We start from the raw sequence: 21,687 nt of genomic DNA on the forward strand, positions 1-21,687 counted from the left end.
CTAGAGTTGAAAGGAACTTTAATGGTCATCTTGTTCAACTCCTTCAAACAAAGATCCAGAAAAGCAAGATGACTTAGCCAATGATACCTGATTAGGAAAGGGAAGCCCTTGGAAGGGAACCCAAGTACAATATTCTTTTCTTTATCATATCCCTAGAGATTTGTACTAATCCTCTACAGATAAATTAATCTTTCTTTATTTACACAAGTAGAAAAAACATGTTTAGATGTAAACAGTTTGTGGTTTTATCAGGGGAGAAAACTCTTGATCACAACCAGCCTGCCTATGCCATAACTGAAAAGTCCTAAAGAATTGCCTAAGGGACATAGAGATTAACTGACTTGCCCAGGGTCATGTAAACTGTTAGGTGTCAGAGGTAGGATTTTAACCCAGGTTTTCTTGATTCCAAGACCAGTACTCTCTCTATTGTCTGACCCTGCCTCAAAATTCACAGGAATATTCTCCTCTGGATTTTAAGTGTATTTGTCTTTACTAGACTAAGAATACCGCTCTAATTTAGCCTAAAATAAAATCCGTGTGTGGATTTGGATATGTGTGCAACATTCCCTATGCTTTTAAAAATTACCCATAAGTTAACATGGAGGATCAATCTTCAGCTTGCCAAAAATGGCTGTTTTTAGAAATGTTGATTTTGGCTTTTCATCTTTCTGTTTCAGCTTCCTTTTACTTAGGGCTCAGTCACCTTTCTTCACACCAGCTAATTCATTACTTTGAGGAAATTCCTTACAATGATAACATACTCATCAAATACTTGTGTGACTATATACACTAAAATAGTTTTACTTGGCTTGCACCAGAGGTAGAAAAGCTTTCAGAAAATTTCCCAAGAACCACATAAGTGAAAAAGAGCTTAATTTATGGGGTTTTGTAACAGCAAATCATAAAATGTTTCACTAGTCCACTTTTGAATTTTAGTATAGGTAACTGACCAAACTGCAAAATCAAAGAACTAAGGTGGGGGGATACAAAGATTAATAATAACATGCTAGCATAGAACTTTATGGTTTACAAAACACTTTATCAAGTCAACAGGCATTTATTAAGCACCTACTATATGCCAGATATTGTACTAAACAATGGAGATACAAGGAGAGTTTATTTTTTTAGAAACAGTCCTTCCCCTCAAGGACTTCACAATCTAATATAGGAGACAACATACAAATAATGATATACAAACAAGACATATCTGGGGTAAAGTGAGGTAGTCTCAGAGGTAAGGCATTGATATTAAGGGGGACTTCAGAAAAGCTCTTTTGAAAGGTAGGATTTTAGCTAATACTTGAAGGACACCAGCAAAGCCAGGATGCAGAAGATGAGGAGGGAGAGAATTACAGACATGAGGGGCAACCCCTGAAAAGGCAGAGCTTGGGGAGGATGGGCTCTAATCTTATATGAGCTATTTCTTAGTCTCTGTCCTCTTGAAAGAGTTAATTATCTCCACGGAGAATCTTTGTTTAAAGATATTTTCTTTAATTTTGGGGGAGAAAATTTATAAATTATTATACCTATTTTAATAACCACAGATAATGATCCACAAATAAATTAACATATGTACAATGAAGCAAGATGGGGGAGGGAAATATTAAGGCCCTATTTTATTAAGCTTCTATTTTTTCCAACTAAATATTTCAGATCATTCAACTGGGGAAATATCAGGTGGCTTATTTTTTGTTTTCTAATTTACACTGTTAAGGAACAACTGCTTTGTATTTTCACCATTTCTATTGGAAATTAAACAAAACAATGACTTTAAAATTCTTTTGTACAAAACTATGATGCATTTATACCTGTAATCCTAAGTTTTTAACTACCATATTTCAAGAAATATAAAATTTAAACTAAAAAAGTTTTACAGATCAATAACTAAAATCATCTGGGGGTTGGGGCAGAAGGCTTGGAAAGCAGGGGAAAAGTTAAAATTAGACAACCATAGTATGGTAAGGAATAGAATTAAAATCTAGAAAATCATTTAGATAGTATGGCTAGCATGAGCAGTGACTTACTCTCCAAATCAAAATGTATTAGACATTAGGGGCCTCATCTTAGAGCTTGATGGAGGTAAGTTTCAACAGTTAGATGTGGAGGATTACTTCCATAAGTAATAGATAGTAACTTATGGGGCTCATTACGGCACCAAAAAAAAAAGGTTTAAATAAATTCCCAAATAACAGATCCACAAAGAGAAATAGAATATTTGAGATCTATTCTTGGCAACCTAGTTGGCACATAGTAGGCTTTCAGAAAATACTTCAGAAAATATATATATATTTTTTAATGAGGATGACAGGAAAGCATACCTTAAAACATGCCCCTTTGCCACCACTGTCTGAGAAAAGATACTGGAGTGAGTAGTCTATACTCTCTGTGAATAATATTGTCATTTCTATGGTTCTGTAAGGAAAAGTCATCATTTTATTAAAGCAAATTGTTCCATTAAATTTAAAAATACATTTTTATTGATATCTTTTGCTTTTATATCACCTAATTTTTCCCCCAGTATCCTTTCCTGTCTTCTCTCTCAGATATCCATCCCACCTAACAAAAAAACATTTAAAATAAGTAGTTCCATATAATTTTAATCAAATTAGAAGTCTCAAATGTGTATTTTTTAAAGGCCCCTAGATGGCACAGTAGGTAGAGCATTGGGCTTGGAGACAGGAAGGCTTGAGTTCAAATGAAGTCTTGGATCCTTACTAGCCGGGTGATTTTAGGCAAATTGCTTAACCTCTGCCTCAGTTATTTCATCTGCAAAAATGAAGATATTAATACCCAGAGTTGTTGTGAGGACTGAATGAGATAATATTTTTAAAATGCTTAGCACTGTGCCAGGTATATAATAGGCACTTAATAATTGCTTATTTCCTTTGAGAGAGGAGCAATGGCAAAAAAGAAAATATTGCTATTAACTTTAACTTGGGTTGATTATCTGTTTCTTGGGTTGTCCTTGACTAATTGTATTTACCCAGTGATGTGTAACTTAATGAGGCAGAGAATTGGGGTTCATATCCCAGCTCCACCACTTAATAACTATGTGACCTTATACAGATCATGAGACCTCAGTTTCCTATCTGCAAAATGGCAAGGGGTGTGTTGGTCCAGATGTTCTCTAGGGTCAGATTCAGCTTTAAATCCTATGAACCTAAGTTAGCAACCCTCGTTCTCTTAGCAATGAATGGACATTTAGAAAGGCCAAGTGATGGTTCTTATGAGGCATGGGGGAGATTACAGCAGGCAGTGATTCTCACACAGGAGAGGATTGGAAGAGGCAGGTTTGGAATAATTGGCTTATTTACATGCATATTCTCCTTGGATCATGGTTTTGTTGAGTGCTAACTCTTGGTTTCCAATATAAGCAGCCCCCCTGCCTTATATTTCATGTGTCGGAACTCTATATTTGTCAAAAAGGCATTGCATGTTGTAGGATACCCTGTCAAGCAGCTCCTGTGGATCTCTCCTCCTCCTTCTTTCTCCTCCTCCTTCTTTCTCCTCTTCCTTCTTTCCCCTCATCTAGCTACCTAGGAAGGCAATTTCCCTCAGTCCTAACTTACTTCTTAACTCTCCTCAGTTCCAGTCAACATTGGGATACTGAGGTCTGTCATTTGTGAGACAGGTGATGTTAAATTGGATTAATGACTCACACAAATATTAATAATGGCTCACATTTAGCAAGTCCATTAAGGTTTACAAAGCACTTTTCTCAGAACTGCTTTGGGAGGTAGATATTGCATTATTCCCATCATTTAAATTTTTTATTTTTTTTTGACTGCACCTATGATTTCATCAGAATAGAGAAACTCCCTATACTGCTGCAAATCAGAAACTATTGAGCAACTTAGAATTTTATAAAGTTACTTGGAGGCCACTGGTGAGGAAACTGAAGTGTAGGCAAAGGTCAGGTGACTTGCCTGTGGCCACACAGGGAGTAACTCTCACAGCTGGGAGAGGGGCGATGAACCTCAAGTAGCTCCCCTTCCCCCAGCCCCAACTTATTCTCTGTTCCCTCACCTTCCTAATGCCAGAGGTCCTTCCACCTGACAACTCTCTGATGCCGCCTGGCTTTTCTTTGCCTCTCAAACAGAGATCTTTCCCCTGCTTTAGTTCCTACTCCTATTGACAACAGTAACCAACAGTGGTTTACAGCTGAGACGACCCTAATTCCCACAATCTGGACAGGTAGTTAGGTAGGAATCAGACATTCTTGTTCAAGGGAGACAACAGGGAGCCATCTGTTTGTTATAAACGATAATAATATTTTTAATTCTTCAGGTATTTATACTTTTGGTATTATTCTGTGTGCCAATGTAGATAGTAGCACCTTAGGAACTTAATCAGCAGTCTTCAAAAGTTCTTATATCTTATATACATCACTATCCAAGAGACAAGCTGACAGTTATCCTCTTGTAATTCAGCAAGGATAGTCCTCACACAAAAGTCCACTTCTGGGCTCATACAGAAAAGTTTTCCATTGTGTTAGGTCCTCCCATAGTTTATGTTGTACAGTCATCTCTTCCACATTGCAAGGATTAGGGGAATGGTGTCCCTATGATCTGGAAAACCCACATACATTTTTCGGCCTTCCTTTTGTACCACAGAAGTCTGAATTATTATGGCATTAAAAGAGAAAAGATTTTGATATTATACAATGTGATACATATATTTTATGCATTTCTGAGTTTTAAACTTTTTCTGTGTTATCTGCTGGCCTCAGTGTGTCATCTGTGGCTTCTACAAAACTCCCCCAGATTCCCATTTAATTTCTTTTGCTGACCTGTGAAAATGGGGAAAGTTGCTGTGTGAAAGGGATAACTGTGCTAGCATGGACTTTGAGAAACCAGGACACATGGGGATAAAAGGAAAGTAAAGATTCATAGAGATAAGAACAGCATATAAGCAGAATGACTTCATGAATGAAAGAAGGCCTCAGAATCAGGTAGCTTTGAGTTCAAACCCTCCATACACTGGGCGTATGACCCTGGGTAAGTCACGTCATGTCTCCATGATCTAGGCATGTCTCTTGAGTCTTTAAGCTTCAGAGAAAGTGCTGATTTACACGGGAAGAGAGTTTCCTCACTTGGTGTTCCATATGGCAATGAAACCATTGGTCCAGAACAATAAAAACTATGATGATAATATCACTAGTTCTTATAGCATATGAAGTTTAACAAAGGATTTTCCTCAAAACAACCTAGTGTTTTAAGTACTGCCAGTATTCCTATTTCTATTTTATAGATGAGGCTTAGAGAACTTACAGCCACCTTTGAACCATGATGGGGCATCAGAGGAGTTCATTAATGGAGCACTACAGTCATAATCAGGGTTTCTATGCTGTAGTTTTCATGTAGCCAAGACTAAAGTGGAGCAAGAGTTGGTGCATGATTTTTTCTTCAATGATGACTGAGCGCTCATTGCAGCCTCTGAGCTTGAGATGCAGCAAAATTGATTCTCTGCAGCCTGAGCTAATTTTGGCCTTACAATTAACATCAAGAAAACAGAGGTTCTCCCTGCCAACACCACACCATCCATACTGGGAACCACTGGTTACATCAAATGAAGAAATTTTAAATGCTGTGGATGAGTTCACTTTCCTTGGCAGTGTGCTTTCCAGGCATGAACACATAGATGATGAGGCTGACACATGTATTGCTAGACACGTATATATGCCACATATTGAAGACGTATATATTGCTCTCTGTTTGGAAGGCTCCAAAGGAAAGTGTGGGAGAGAAGAGGTATTAGACTGACTACTAAACTGAAGGTCTACACACAACCTCATTGTTGCATACCTGTGAATCCTGGACAGTCTACCAGCACCATGCCAGGAAACTGAATCACTTCCATTTGAATTGCCTTAGGAAGATTCTGAAGATCACCCGACAGGATAAGGTAACAGACACCGAGGTCCTTTCTCTAGCTAAACTGCCAATCATCCAAACTCTACTGCAGAGAGTGCAACTCTGATGGGCTAGCCACATTGTTCAAATACCAAATGTATGTTTACCTAAGAGATTATTTTATGGAGAACTCACACAAGGTAAGCACTCACATGGAGGGCAGAAGAAGTGATACAAAGACACTCTCAAGGTCTCTCTGAAGAACTTTGAAATCAATTGTGAGACATGGGAAACATTGGCATGGGCTGCCCAGAAGGTGCTGTGCTCTATGAGCAAAGCAGAGTTACAGTAACTCAAAAGAAATGTGAGATGTGTACATTTCGAGACATCTCCATTCCAAATGTTCGTGTGGTCTATTTGTGCCTAACCTGTGGTAGAACCTTTGGAGCTTATATTGGTCTGATTAGCCATACTCAGACACACTGTACCTTGCCCCTGACAAAGATATTGGTTTGGTCCCCTTTGAGAATGATGGACAAACCACCATCATGCAGCCCTAATAAGATGAAATTGAATAGGCATGAATGCCTTACACTTTGTTTCCAAAAACATCAACATCAAAAATACAAGGTGAAGGAGATATAGATACATAGAGCTTTTTCTAAAGAAAAGATCTGGAGTTTTATAGACACAACATCAATATGAACCATTATTGCAAACTAGCAGCCAATAAAGGTAATGTGATCTTAGATTGTGTTAAAAGAGGCATAGCATTCAGGACCTCGGAGAAGTACTCTGTCCTAGTTTGCCTTTATTTGTACATGCTGAGCCATTCCAGGTGAGTCTAAGGGTGAATCCAGGAGAATTGAAGGAACTGGGCATTTATAGCCTTGTGAAAATAGTTTGAAGAGGTTTTGGTACCTGTCTTTAGGTATCTCAAGGGCTATGTAACAAGAGTGACTAGGTTTGGACTTGATCCTTGAGGGCAGAATTCTTGCAAAGGGACAAATTTAGGCTTAATGTCAGGACAAATGGCCTAACTGTTAGAGTCATCCAAAAGTGAAAAAAAAAAAAAGCTTCTTTGAGGGATGATGCATTTTCTCTCACTGGTAGTCTTCAAGCAAAAGCTGAATGATCACTTGTCAGATATCTTGTATTAAATATTCTCAGTCAATTATATTTTGGACCAAGTGGATCCTATGGTCCTTTGAACTTGAAGATTCTGTGATTTCTAGTACTTTGGCTCTGTACAGACCTACCCATACTTTATGTGCGCGCGCGCGCGCGTGTGTGTGTGTGTGTGTGTGTGTGTGTGTGTCCATTAGTCAATAAGCATTTATCAAGCACCTACTGTGTACCAGGCACAGTGATAAGCCCTGGGCATACAAAAAAGACAGTCCCTGACCTTAAGGAATTCTAATCTAATGGAGGAGACAATAAGTTAACAAATATATACAAATAAGCTATATACTAGACAAATAAGAAATAATTAAAATAGGGAAGGCACTACAATTAAGAGGGGTTGGGAAAGACTTTCTTTAGAAGATGGGATTTTAGTTGGGACTTGAAAGAAACCAGGGAAGCCAGTAGGAGCAGATGAGAAGAGAGCATTCTGGCCTTAGAGGATAACCAGTGCAAATTCCTAGAGCTGAGAGATGGAGTGTCTATTTGTGGAACATCAAGAAGACTGGTGTCTTTGGACTGAAGGGGACATGATGGGGAATGAGGTTTAAGAAGACTAGACAAATTTTGTGGGGTGAGGAGGCTGGGTTATGAAAGAAAGCCATTGGAGTTTATTAAGAAGCGGGTGACAAAGTGAGAACGTAAGTTTGTATGTGGGTATTTAATAAATACTTGTTTCCTGCCTATCTTTCCATTTGCCTACCTCTCAGTCTCATAGACAATGCAGAGCCTTTTTTTTCTTTTTCTTTTTTGGTAATCAGAGAATATCATGCTAGAACTTCAGAATCAAATCTACTTCTCATATCAAGGCCTCCCTATAGGGATCAGATTTTACACTTGCAGATTACAATGGCAGTTTGATGATATGTACTACTAAGCTGAAAATTTGCTTTCTTGGTCAATTGAGAAAACTTGGTTTAGGGCCTCGCTTCAGGCCTGGTTTGTGTCAGTAGTAGGCCTTAGAACACGATTGGAGATAGATTCAACTTTGAAAGGTTAGCTTATAGAGCAGATATATGGCCATGTCAGTGAAGTAACAAGCAATAAATTAGTAATCATTTATTAAACACTGTTTCATTTCACTCCAAGTTAACAATTGGTGGTGGTGTTGGTGGTGGGGTGTGTGTGTGTGTGTGTGTGTGTGTGTGTGTGTGTGTGTGTGTGTTTATTTCTTTTTCTGGCCAGGTCTGCCATATGTCCAAAATAGTGCTGGCTGTTTTCATTGTTCTACTGTTGGCTAATTTTGGAGGGCACCCATTATTGTCTCGAGCAATCACTTTTTTAGCCTGTCTATGTAGTCTACACTCTTTTTTTTCTAGAATCAAATAATGTTAGAAACAAAAAAGGACCCCAGGGATCATCTATCCCAAAGACCTTATTTTGGTGAATAGAAAATTGTGGTGCTCAAATGATGATTGGCATGTCAGTGATCATATGACTACTCAGTGACAAGGCTAGGCCTGGTAAAAACACTTTTAGTGTTCTTTTTACTATCTGACACTGCCTCCCCAGGACTTTGAAAATCATTTTGTTTTAATATTGCTTACTTCTAGGTAAATATTTCTTAAGGACATGAAATATTCCATAAAGCATGGGTGAGAGTCCATTGTACCTATCTGGTCAAAGATTCTCAGTCATGCTTCTCTCTGGCCATCATCTTGCTGTGCTGCCTTGACACTGATAAACCAAATCTCCAGAGTCCAAATTAGTTATCACTCAGCTTTGAAACTCCCACCCTAGAGCTGGGCTATCCCTATTGGTGAGAACCCACACAGCCTTTGGAAAACTGTGTTGTCTCCCCAATTAGAACAGTATTTCCAGATGGACAGAGACTACCTCTGTTGTATTTGTGTCACCAGAACTTACACAGTGCTTAATAAGTGCTGTCATAGCAATACTCATTAAAAATCATTTGAGGTGGGGCAGCTAGGTGGAACAGTGAGTAGAGTCCTGGAGTCAGAAGAACCTGAGTTCAAATCCGGCCTCAGACACTTGACACATGTACTAGCTGTGTGACCTTGGGCAAGTCACTTAACCCCAGTTGCCCTGCCAAAAAAAAAGCAAAAAAAATCATTTGAGGGTATTAGAGAGGGTTATAAGGATTCATCCAAAAAGAATTTAGTAATAACATATTTGAAGGACCTCATTTTCCACCTTTAGGAAGTAAGCTCCCAGAGGGCAAGGATTTTTCTCTTTGTATTCCCCATACATAGTACAGTGCCTGACATGGCTAAGCACTTAACAAGTGTTGCTGATTATCTGCTGATTATAATTCTTTCTTACCTAAGAGATAGCTTCATAGTAAAGTCTCAGGAGACAGTTGTAGGCAAACTTTAGTACTTAATTTTCTGAAACTGTTGCAGATTTATTTATTTATTTATTTGAGCCAAAATAGAAACTTTCTCTTTTATCAAAACTTGAATTTCTAAATGAACTTGTCAGCCCACCAGATAGACAACCTGAATGACTGGTTCTTGTCCTCATTTGCAGAGGTGTGACATATTGCACACACTGTCAGATGTGGTCAATATATTATTTGGTTTTGCTGAAATGCATTTCTTTTTTCTTTTGCATGCTTTCTTATGTGTAATGTCTCTCTAGGTGAAGGTGATATAAGAACAAAGACTATAAATAAAATAGATTTTTCTAAACAAAATTACAAACACAATTTTTGAAAGTAAGCCTCATATGATGGATAGAATGTTGGACTTAGAATCAGCAGTTCTGGGTTTGATTTTTGGCTCTAACACATGATAGCAGGGTTACTTTAGACATATCTTTCCTCTCTGGGCTTCAGTTTGCTGCTCAGCAACATGAAAGGGTTAGAATAGCAGATCTCCCAAAAGGTTCCTTCCCACTCTGACCTACAGTGATTTTATAATATCTTATTGAGGGTCAAATGTGGAAGGAACAGATGGCAGAGTGCTGCTGGAATCATTGGAGTCTCAGATATTCATTGTCTGTCTGTCTGGAGGGCAACAAGGAAGGGGAACATAATTTTGCAATGGTGATTGCAAATTTACACCTCTTCTTTAATGTCAGGCTCTCTGGAAAAAAAAAAGAAAAAGAGCCAACTTCATTGCCCAGAAAGTAGATGGCTGGTTTGGTTTACTGTAAAAGCCCTTTTCCTAATGTTCTATGTGCTTAAACAGATCACATTAGAATTTCTAAATCTAAAAATCTATGGTTCAAAGGGTAGAGCTCACCCTCTTAGGAAGTGAGAATTCTTTTCCTTGCCAGTGGCTTACTCTTTCATTTCAAGACACCATATTCCTAAGCTGTTAGCCTGGTCCTTTGATGTCCCCCACACTCACCCGCTGCCTTTGTGGAAAGCTTCAAATAAACATGCCAGAATATTGTTTTAAATTTGCATTGTGCTTTCCATTCCCTTTCTGTCTCCAAAATGTAATTTTAACCTTGCCCTTAAGCTCTGGAATACTGCAAGGATTACATCATAGTTGAAAGGTGAGTTCCATTTCTTTTGAGATATTCTTTTAGTTGTTCTTTCTTCCCCCTTAATTTCCTAGAGACAAAGCATATGACACATAAAAAAATAGGAGCCTACTGTTGTCCTTCAATTATGACTCTGATAAGTTTGTCATTTTGGTAAAATGATATCTTAAGGTCAGAGGACAATAGCCAACAAACTTGTCAGCAAAGACAGACAGCACATAAAAATGGGATCTTCCCAAGGCCAAGAGGTGGTGGACTTCTTGCCTCTTGAAACTGGCTCCCAAATCATGCCTCTTCTTGTGGCAAATAAAAGTGAAGAGATGTCCCCGTTCACAGTTCCCCATACGTCTGTATACTGCCTTAAAGGAAAAAAATGCCCCTGTACCTATCTCACTGGCCTTTTCTATGATGAAATGCAGGGCCAAACAAACACTTCTAAATGTCAGGAAGGCAGCTTGCCTCTTCCTGGAGTGTTTGCTTGAGATATTCGAGATGTTGGGTGATAGGAGAAGAGAAGCAACAGCCTTGCTTCAGAAATCAGTAAAAAAAAAAATCCCCAAAGCTTTTTGGGAAGTGGGGATTGTTTTTTTCATCTATTTGTTTTTCTTTTCACTGAAGAGCACCCAAGTTAATTAATCCTCAATTAAGCCACAATGAAGATCTAAATCTTTTTCCTTCCTGATTCATGAACAAATTAACTTGTTGTGGTTGGTTCTGATCTCAAATTGCCCAAAGTAGGAGAGCATTTTACATGTCACTTTACACATGATAAACTAAAAACATATTAGTACTTTTTAAACATTTGATTTGGCTTAATTATAGCTATGCATATATATATATATATATATATATATATATATATATATATATACATATTTATGTTTATAGTTGTTCTAAGTTTATCAAATGTTTTTAAATGATTAACCTTACCACTGCTCACAAGCAGGAAAAAGAGAGTCATGTAGCAGTAGTTGGATGATAATAGCTATATCTTAGAGCTAACTCATAATGTTTGGCTTGCAAGAGCTGATTGTTAAAATTTCACTGTAAGCACTTATACCTTGGACATCAACAGACACTATAAATCAGGGCTTGATTTATTATTTTGCTGACGATTGTCTCTAGAATTAAGAAAGCAGTGAAGACAATCTTAATAATACAGATAAAACTTGAACGTGTGTCCTGTATAAATATTTTCTAGAGAGCCAGTTGTTAAACATTTACCAAAACACCCCTGCAAATAGAACTAAAGAACGTAAGAGTGGTATTTATGGAGTGTTTAAAGACCTAAAAGAAAGCATCTAGCCCATTGTGAATATTCCCAGTTTAGGACATATGGAAATATAGAAATCACACAAAATAGAACTCCATGGACAATGGGTTAAGCATTGGTAGAAGTAACACCCTTACACATGAAATTAAGGATTCATTGAAATAGCAAAGCAACTTCATTTCTGTGATGGAAAGAGCAATGACTTTTGGGTCAGAGGCCCTGGGTTCAAATCTTGTTTCTGATACTCCATATACTCTGATGCTTTTGAGCAAGTAATTTATCTTTCTTCATCTTCACTTTCCTCATCTATGAAATGATGTTGAACTTAATTTCCTTGAAGGTCCTTCGAGCTCTAGATATATGATCTTGACCTAGTTAGTCTGTTCTACCAATGTAATAAACTTGAAAGGCCTAGAGTCAATTGAACCATGGCATATTAGAAATGAAAAGGACCTTAGAGATCATTTAATCCCACCTGCTTATTTTTACAGAGTAGGGAAACCCAGGAACAAAGTCACAGTGGATAACTGACAAATATGGGACAGGAACCTGGGAGAGCAGGCAGCTAGGTGGCACAGTGGATAGAGCACTAACTCTGGAGTCAGAAGGACCTTGTTTCAAATCTGTCCTCAGACAATTACTAGCTGTATGACTTTGGGCAAGTCACTTAACCCCGATTGCCTCCACCAAAAAAGGAACATAGAAACAAAGAGATAAAGAAAGAGAACCCAGGGTGAAGATGTTAATATATCATTTGCTTTGTCTCATTAATTTCCATGCATTTTGACCTTCAAATGCATTTTTGGATAATCATTGCCAGAACTCTAACTAGGTTAGGGTGAGCAGGGCTTTTCCCAGAGTGCCCAAATTTACAGGGTGTTAATAGTATTTGTACTTCCTCAGGAGATAGAAACATCTGAGCTTAGCTGTTGCTGTTGTTTGTCCTTTGTTTTTGAAGAAGACCAATGATATCACAAGGTGATGTCTTGACTCGTGTGGGAAATGAATTAAGTGAGGCAGCCAAGTTAGCAAGGATAGTTACTTAAAATAAGAAGTGATTAAATCATGTACTTCCCTTTCAACTGGTTACTCTTACCTCCTATTCTTCCTTTCTTTTGTCTAGATGCGCCCATTCTCTTCCATCGGTAGCAATGTTCCCAGCACTTGTGATCTTAGGTTTCTTCCCAGGGGTTTTTCTTCCTTGTCCCAGGTGCTAGAATTACTTGTTGTTTGCACTCTTCATTTTTCTTAGATCATATAGTGCATCTAAATCAGTGTTTACTTGGCAATCAGAGGAACTGGATTCAAGTCTTGCTTTGGATGATTTACTACATGTATGACCTTAAGCAGTGTCACTTCACTTCCATAGTTCTCATTTCCCTTATCTGTACAGTCAGATCGTATACCAAATGGTCTCTGAGATCCCTTCGAACTGGAGATTTATTTTCCCATTGATCCTATCAAATGTCCTAAGTCCTTCTCTGATCTATTTTGATCTGTATAGACTAAGAAAGAATGATGTGGAAATGGCTTGAGCCTCTTAATCTTATACTAGAAACTGAAATAGGATATGTCTCTTAGAATTAAGTGCGAATTTGAACAAAACCAGCAGTCCTTAAAATTATTAAGCATATCTACATATACATACACATACATGTACTTGTGTGTATATATACACCTATGTGTACCAGAAGTCAATGCAGTTTTAAGCTTTAATAGTTTAATATATAAGCTGTAATATATTAAACTATGTTAATAATGATTAATATATAATGTTGAAGCCTATAGTTTTAAAGTTTTACTCATTTCTTTACGCTTATGTGTATATACACACATACATATGTATCTATATATACATAGACACGTTAACATATATATGTATATATATATATATATATATATATATATATATATATATATATATATATATATATATTTTAACTAAACTGCCACCCATTCAAACTGTGCTTCAGAGAGTGCAACTCTGATGGGCTGGCCACGTTGTTTGAATGCAAAATGTATGCTTGCCAAAAAGACTATAATATGGAGAACTCATACAGGGCAAGCATTCACATGGTGGTCAGAAGAAACGAGAGATACAAGGGCACTCTCAAGGCCTCTCTCAAGAACTTTGGAATTGATTATGTGACATGGGAGATGTTGGCACAGGATTCAGCATGGGTTCAGCATGGCGTTCCCGCATCAGAGAAGGTGCTGTGCTCTGTGAGTAAAGCAGAATTAAAACAGCTCAAAGGAAACACAGGATGTGCAAATGTTCACATGGATTATTTGTGCCTGACCTGTGGTAGAGCATTCAGAGCTCGTTATGGCCTGATCAGCCACAGTCAGACGCATTAAATCTTGACTCAAACATAGTGATGTCATTTTGGTCCTCTTCGAGAGCGAAGGACAACAACCAACATATACGTGTGTGTGTGTGTGTATACATATATATGTATACACACACACATATACAGCTTCACACACACGGATCATGACACTAAATGACACTCGTGGATTTTCACTTTAGAGTATCTACTTCTCCCTAAATGTTCACTAGGGCAATTTCACTCAAATACTCTTCTGTTTTGGAAGTACTTTCTGGTTTGTTAACTGAGCATTTTCTTCATAACAGCCCTGTAAGGGAGACCTTGTGGATATTATCATTCCCACTTTACATGAAAGGAGACTAAGGTTCAGAGAGATAAAACAACTCACCTAGGGTCACACAGCTAGTAAGTGGGGGAGCTGGGACTTGAAGCCAGTACTCCTGACTTCATTTCCAAGTGTTTTCATTACTTCACACTGCCCATTCAGTTTTTTTCTTTCTTCCCCGACCCAAACTCTTGTTTGTGACTAAATATGAAATCTGTCTCCAACAACAAAAATGCCAAATTTGGAAGCAGAATTGATTCAAAGAAGTCATACATACTACTAGCACCTGGAAAGTGGATGGCGGTGTAGGGGGAGGTGAATCCTACTCACTAATCCCTATGAAAGCTTTTTTTTTTTTCTGTTGTTGTTTTTAACCTGATTCACTAACTAAAAAGCACCTCCCACTAAGCCCAGTCCTCACGTAATCTGGGTCTGATCAGCATCTCCAGACAATTGTGGTGTGCAACATTACACCTCCCCCAATGCCAGGATAGAAAATTTGGCCCACCCCAATGACACACCACTAATTAAGCAGAGCGGGCATGTGTTGAGAGAACAATGATGTCGACATCCAACACACAGGGGAGGGAGCTTCAAATCACAGTCAACAGCAGTCCCACAACTCGTCACCCTTAAAGAGAAACGTGCCCCACATGCCTTTTAAATGGGCAGTTGTCTATTTGCTCTCCTAATAACTGTACTTAGATTTCTTTCTGCACCTTGGCTGATGGAATACATCGCCCTTGTCGGCATAATTTCAGGGGTGGTGCTCACAGGCAACAGATCCAGACAAAGGCTTTTCATTTTCCCCTTGCCGGAGGTGAAAAACCCCCTCGAATGCAACTTCTAACCAAACAGAACAGCATGTCTTTGGCTGGTGAGATCCATCTAAGAGCAAAAGACAATGGCTGTCATAGGCAATGCTGGCCCAATTCATTGTGGGGTGACTGTCTCCATTATCAGGAACACTAGCAAGAACATGGCTTTTTTTTTTTAAAGAGTAAAAGTACAGAAAAGAGTAAAAGAGGTAATTGTTATTCAAGCTGTTCTTCAAAGTCTTTTGGTAAGCACCTGTTTCACAGATAACACACAGGAGGCACTGGAGGTTTCGGACTCCAGCCTCTAACAGGTTCACTCTTGATCTGGTCAGACAGGAAGGACAGCTTTGGAGGGGTTAATAATAAGCTTTATTCTAGTCTAGTCTTCTCAGAAGGTTGCTGAGAATCAACTTCTAAAGCATTCTCTAATCACCCTTCTCACAGGGGCCAGGGAGATGGGGGCCAGTTGAGGCAGATACATTCATTCCTCTATGTATTACCTGTGTATTCCCCAACTCACTGACCAATGCCCACCTGTTATATAGGGCACCGGACAAAGAAGGCATCTTGCCAACATTAAGCTCACAAGTTAACTTTAGCAATATTGTCATTCTGTGCAAGCATAGTAATTATCAATTATGTCACTCCCATATCTCATGGCACAGCCTCAGTAGGACTGTCTGACACTGTGATTCTAAGAATTACTATCTAGGATCCTTGAGACTGTTCTGGGAGTTATTATCTAATACCTGGAAACTAGACATTCCTATGACCATGGATCCTGAGAAACTGAACTCTAAAAGGATAACAAAATCTTCCTTACTAACAGCACCTCATGGATGACCTAAGATAATCAGATAAACAAGCAGCTGGTAGGCATTTTTGCCATGGACAGGGGTGTATAGAGTAAATGAAGGGACAAGTGGTAGATGGTTCACTCTAGCCTTGGGAATGCTTAGACTGCTCTAGGAGAGGAAGTGTGGAAAAGAACATGGGCTGGGGAGTCTGGGTGAGAATATCACCTCTGCTACTTATTTATTACTTTTATGACCTTGGGCAAGAGAATGACTTCTTTGGGCCTCAGATCCCTAGTGTACAAAATGAAGAGGTCTGACCACATTTTTTGTATGTGTGTCAGTGACTGCTTTGGTAGTCTGGTGAAGCCTATAGCCAGACCACTTCACATGTTTTTACATGCATAAAACAAAACACAGAGAATTATAAAGAAAATTCAATTATATTCAAATAGTTGTAAAATACAAAGTTCATGGACTCCAGATTAAAAAGGCCTGAACCAGATGACCTTTGAAGTCATTTCTGACTCTAAATCCTAAGGTCAATTTAATAGAAAAGATGCATGGTGTGTGCATGTGTAGAGGGAGATGATGAGAGGAAGAAAAAAAATGCTGTTAAGTAGTTGACTGAGAGGTGGCTTGGTAAGGTTGAGAGAAAGCTGGCCTTGGAATCTGAAGACCTGGATTCAAATCTCTCCTCTGAAACATCCTGGCTGTGTGACCCTGGGTAGCTCACCTAACATACCAGTGCCCTAGGCAACCTTCTAAACTTAAAGCCCTCAATCAGGGAATTTCTCCATTGGGGACTCCTTATACCAATGGAATAACAGAACCAGACACCCACACCCTCCTTCTTCTTCCCCCTTTTCCCCCAAGTAGTTGAGGAGGTAAGCATCCAAACATTGGTTATATATTTTTGTTTAGCTGGTTACAAGAGAAGGGATTTGGGATACCAATCTGTTCTAATACTAAGATTGCCTACTTTTTATTTTTATTTGATTATTGAATGAATGTTGATTACTGCCACAGATTTGCGTAAATCCCATTGGAGGAGTTTCTCATGCAGATCAAGGGCAGCATATGGCTGTAAGTTATTAAAAAATAGATTAAACAGCAATGTAAAAACACATGAATAATAGTGTCTACAAGGGCCTTGAGGCTATAAATTTTTTCTTTCATTTATTTATTCATTTATTCAACAAGCATTTATTATAGGCCTACTATGTACAGATCCTTGTACTAAGAACTGGAGAGGAAATTAAAAAAAAACTAATTATTTTTTTTGCTTTCAAGGAGCTTAGGTTGTCATGATAGAAATACAAAAATACCTAGACTGCACAATTGAACCTAAGGCCATATAAAAGGTATGGATGAGGTGCTGATAGTTTATAGAATGGAAAGATCACTTCCAGGTGTTGGGATCAAGGAAGCTTTATGGAGGATCATCAAAATTAGACCTGGAAGAATGTTTAGTGATCATCTAATTCAACCTTTCATTTTACAGATTAAAAAAAAGAAGACTAGGTCCCAGAGACAGAAAGTGACTTGACCAAGCCTGAGCATTCAGTAAGAAGCAGAACCAGGGTTTGATTATAGTTCCTCCGACTTCATATCTAGTGGTCTTTTTGTTATACCATGTGATTTAGTCTGAGCCATGAAGAAGGGTGAAAATATGGGATGAGAAGGGGAGGGCATCAATCACGGACACAGAGATATAGTAAAAGCAAATCATGGAGTTATGACTTTTTTAAAAATTAAAATTAACAAAAAAGTAAATGAAAAGCTTTAATCTAAAACTAGCACCATTATAGAGCATGAAACTGCAGAGAATGTCTTATTAATTTAGCATCACATACTGGCTTGGTCTAGTGCGGTAGATGTGACAACATGCAATGAATTCTACAATGTGATTTTAAAAGGTTTTTTTTTTTTAATCTGTTGTTTTCATACTTTGAGCATTAAGGAAACACATCACATTATAGTTCAAATTAATTATTTTTGCTGTGTTGACATTTGATTGTGTGTTTATATTTCAACCCCATTCATCCTCAATGTTTCCCTGTCCCTAATTTCTTATATCCAATGATTTTTATCTAAAATATATTTATTTTTATTTTGAACTTAACAAGCACTAAATAAAATGAGTATTTCCTTATAAAAGGTAGAACAAAAAAGTAAATATAATTTTAAGAATAAGAAAATGTTATAAATTAGAGGGGTTGGGAAAGGTTTTGTTTAGGAAATGGCAAATTCAACATGGTAGAGCAAAAGGACCACTAGACGTGAAGTCAGAGGACTTCTATTCAAATCCTGGTTCTGCCCGAATCTAGTTCTTTCACTCAATCTTTCCTCCAGTTCTAAGATAACATTTATGAAATACCTATGGGATATTGGATGGGATGCAAAAAACAAACAAAAAATCTAACCCTAACTTCAATGAAATTATATACTACTGGGGAGAGGCTCCTTGAAGTTCGGAATTTTTTTTTTCCCTTTGCATCCTACACAATACCTTGTAGACATTTGATACGTTAGCTGAGTTGAATAAATTGTAAATAATTTTAGCTACACAACCATATAAAGGTAAGACTCCATTAGTTATTCCACCCATTTAAATGAAATTACATTTGTCAAGAAAGCTTCTAGATTGCAACAATCAGAACCAAGTGTAAACAGCGCCAGTATACCACCTTGGATGAAGCAAAGCCATTATGTGAGAGAGATTTGGGAATGCCTTAAGTGATTTGTGTAAAAGGAAGGAGCTATCTTGGAAATGGAGGAAAGATTGAGAGTGGAAGAAAGAACTTGATTCAAGTTTCATTTTCCAGCATATTTCAGATCCTTGAAGGAAGCTAGGAAAACTAAGAGGAAAATGTGGAGAGAGGGTTTATTGTTGCTTGTACAAGGCCACAGACACAGAAGATGGTATTAGGGATTTGGGATACAGCTTGTGAGCCAGTTTGGATAGAATGTGACTGAAAATGAATAACATCAAATGCCTAGAAAGGTGGTAGAAGCAGAAGACTGTTGACTTTGTACTCCTAAAGACAGTAAAGAGTCAATAAAGATTCTTGAGAAATGGAATGGCATGCATAGATCAGCGGCTTAGCAATACTTACTTGGTAGCTACTTGAGAAGAAATGAGTTGGAAAGGGGAGACAACGAAAGCAGAAAAACCCATAAGGAGGCTATTTCAATAGTCTAGGAAAGAAGTAATAGAGGTCTGAACTATGGTGGTAGCTGCTTGAGTGGAAGGCAAGGGTCCAGTGGTCTAGAGGTAGAATTGAAAAGATTGGAAACTGATTAGATTACTTTATTCATTGTATTTTTATCCCCACTGTGTAACACAGGGCCTGGAACATAGTAGATGCTTAACAAATACTTGTTGATTGGTTCATTTGATCTCTACTCTTCTTCTAAGGAAAGATTGGTTGTTCCCTCAGTTCTCCCTCCTAGTGTCTGTCTATGTACACACACTATAAAAATACCAAAAAAAAAATCTTTTCCTGTAAAATGAATTTTGCTTCAACTACACATAGACTAGAGCAGGGGTGGGAAACCTTCAACCTTGATGTCACATGTGGTCCTCTAGGTCCTGAAGTGCAGTCCTTTGAATCCAAACTTCACAGAACAAATCCTGCCTTTTTCTTTCATGAACCAGGCCACTCCACTTACTAGCTGTGTGACCCTGAGCAAGTCACTTAACCCTTTTTGTCTCAGTTTCTGTAAAATGAGCTGGAAAAAGAAATAGCAAACCACTCTATTCTTTGCCAAGAAAACCCCAAATGGGGTTACGAAGAGTTGGATGGGACTGAAAACAACTGAATAGCCACAACAACTACATAACCAGAGACAGATAAAAATATACAATTAAGCAGAAATCCCAATTTTTGTCCAAATGGTAGGAATTATCCTAATTTGGGGCCCGTAGCAATTATGAAGGAACTCATAACATTTTGTCTAAAATAAACTCCCTAAAGCTGGAGAGGAATCAATTTTGTGTGCCTTAGGGGGCATTATAGCTCCCTAGGCTTAAAATGAGCTAATTTTTGTTACAGGGAATTACGACAGTAATGTACTTACCTTTATTTATGAAGATTATGCTTTCAAACAAACAGTAATCAATAAACATGTGCTTTGGTTCATTTTCTAGTGCTGTGATTTTCTACTAATTCAACCCTTCTCAATCCTAAATCTAACTCCTCACCCCCTTCCCCCTTTTAATTATGCCCCAAAGAGATGGCTGGGAAGTATATGTGTATGCTGCTCACATTTGTATAACCTAAGGATTTCAAATGCATCCTTCTCAAAACAGCCTTCTGGTATAAGTTACATAATACTTCTTATTATTCTGCTTTCACTGATGAAGAATCTGAGGCTCAAAGAGATTAAGGGGTCACACAGTTAGAATTAGAATCAAGATTCCAACCCAGCTATCTTCTAATTCTCAAGCCGGTGTCCTTTCCACTACATCAGAGGTGTCAAACTCCCTTCTAGCAGGCTGACAAAATTCCCCTAATTGCAGCCCAAACCATATTAAAATGTAACTGGCAAATGTTTAACAAAATAAATAAAAATACAGCGCAATGTTAATTCGTGGTTTTCTAAGTGTACATGTAGCCACAAATATTTGTTTCTATTTATATCACTTAAACACTCCACAATACTTCTTGAATAGTGTTAAAAATTTACGCCTGTATGTATACTCTTTCTCCTAAACTCTTCTTTTTCAATGGCATCAAAATTCATATGGTAAATGACTTTAATCTCACAATCATAGAGGCTGTATGGTATAACAGAGAAGGAATGAATTTGGAGCCAAATGACCTGTATTCAAATACTAGTTTTACTAGACTCTTTGGGCCTCAATTTTCTCCTCTATAAAATGGAGAGGTTGGACCAAGACTTCTAAGATCTTTTTTGTAGTTACAATTTCGGTGATTTTTAGGCTTGGCACTCAAGGCTTCTTTCCTCTCATTTTATCTGTATGCCTTAGTGCCTGGCCAATAACAGATGCTACTGCTTCTTGACTGAGTGATTATGAAACTTCTAGAAAGACTAATCTAAATTTGCTGCTTCTGCCTTCTCAGTACGTACATCTTCTTCAGCCTCCTGAAATCTAGACTCTAGTCTATTGAATCTAGCTACTTGTCTATTGAAATTGAAATACAAGGTGATTGGTGATATTTCAATTACTTTTTTTCAGTCCTCATCTTCTTTAGAACTTTCTGTAGCATTCGATAAGATGAATATACCTTCCTTTTTTTTTTACATTTTTCTTTGCATAGATTCAATGATATTGTTTTCTTCTTGATCTCCTAACTTTCTATCAATTAATCAATCAATCAGCCACTCTTTAATTTTTCATGTTTCCTCTTATTCCTCCTATCCTCCTCCAGAACAGTTTCTAAACTCTTGCCTTATTTTCTCTTTGTTCTCTGTGTCTTGATAATCAGCCTTCCTGTGCTTCGTTTTCCACATCTACAAAATAGGGCTAAAGGAATTTGCACTTCCTCACGTATTTATTGTGGGGAAAAACTTCTATACGTCTTAAAGTGCTCCTTATATGTTAGTTACCATTGTTGCTATAGCACCTTGAATTAGATATTAGATATATTATTATCTCTGTTATTATCATCTCCTTTCCACCATGCCTCACC

This window comes from Trichosurus vulpecula, chromosome 3 (assembly GCF_011100635.1).
Source record: "Trichosurus vulpecula isolate mTriVul1 chromosome 3, mTriVul1.pri, whole genome shotgun sequence".
In the NCBI taxonomy this organism is placed as follows: Eukaryota; Metazoa; Chordata; class Mammalia; order Diprotodontia; family Phalangeridae; genus Trichosurus; species Trichosurus vulpecula.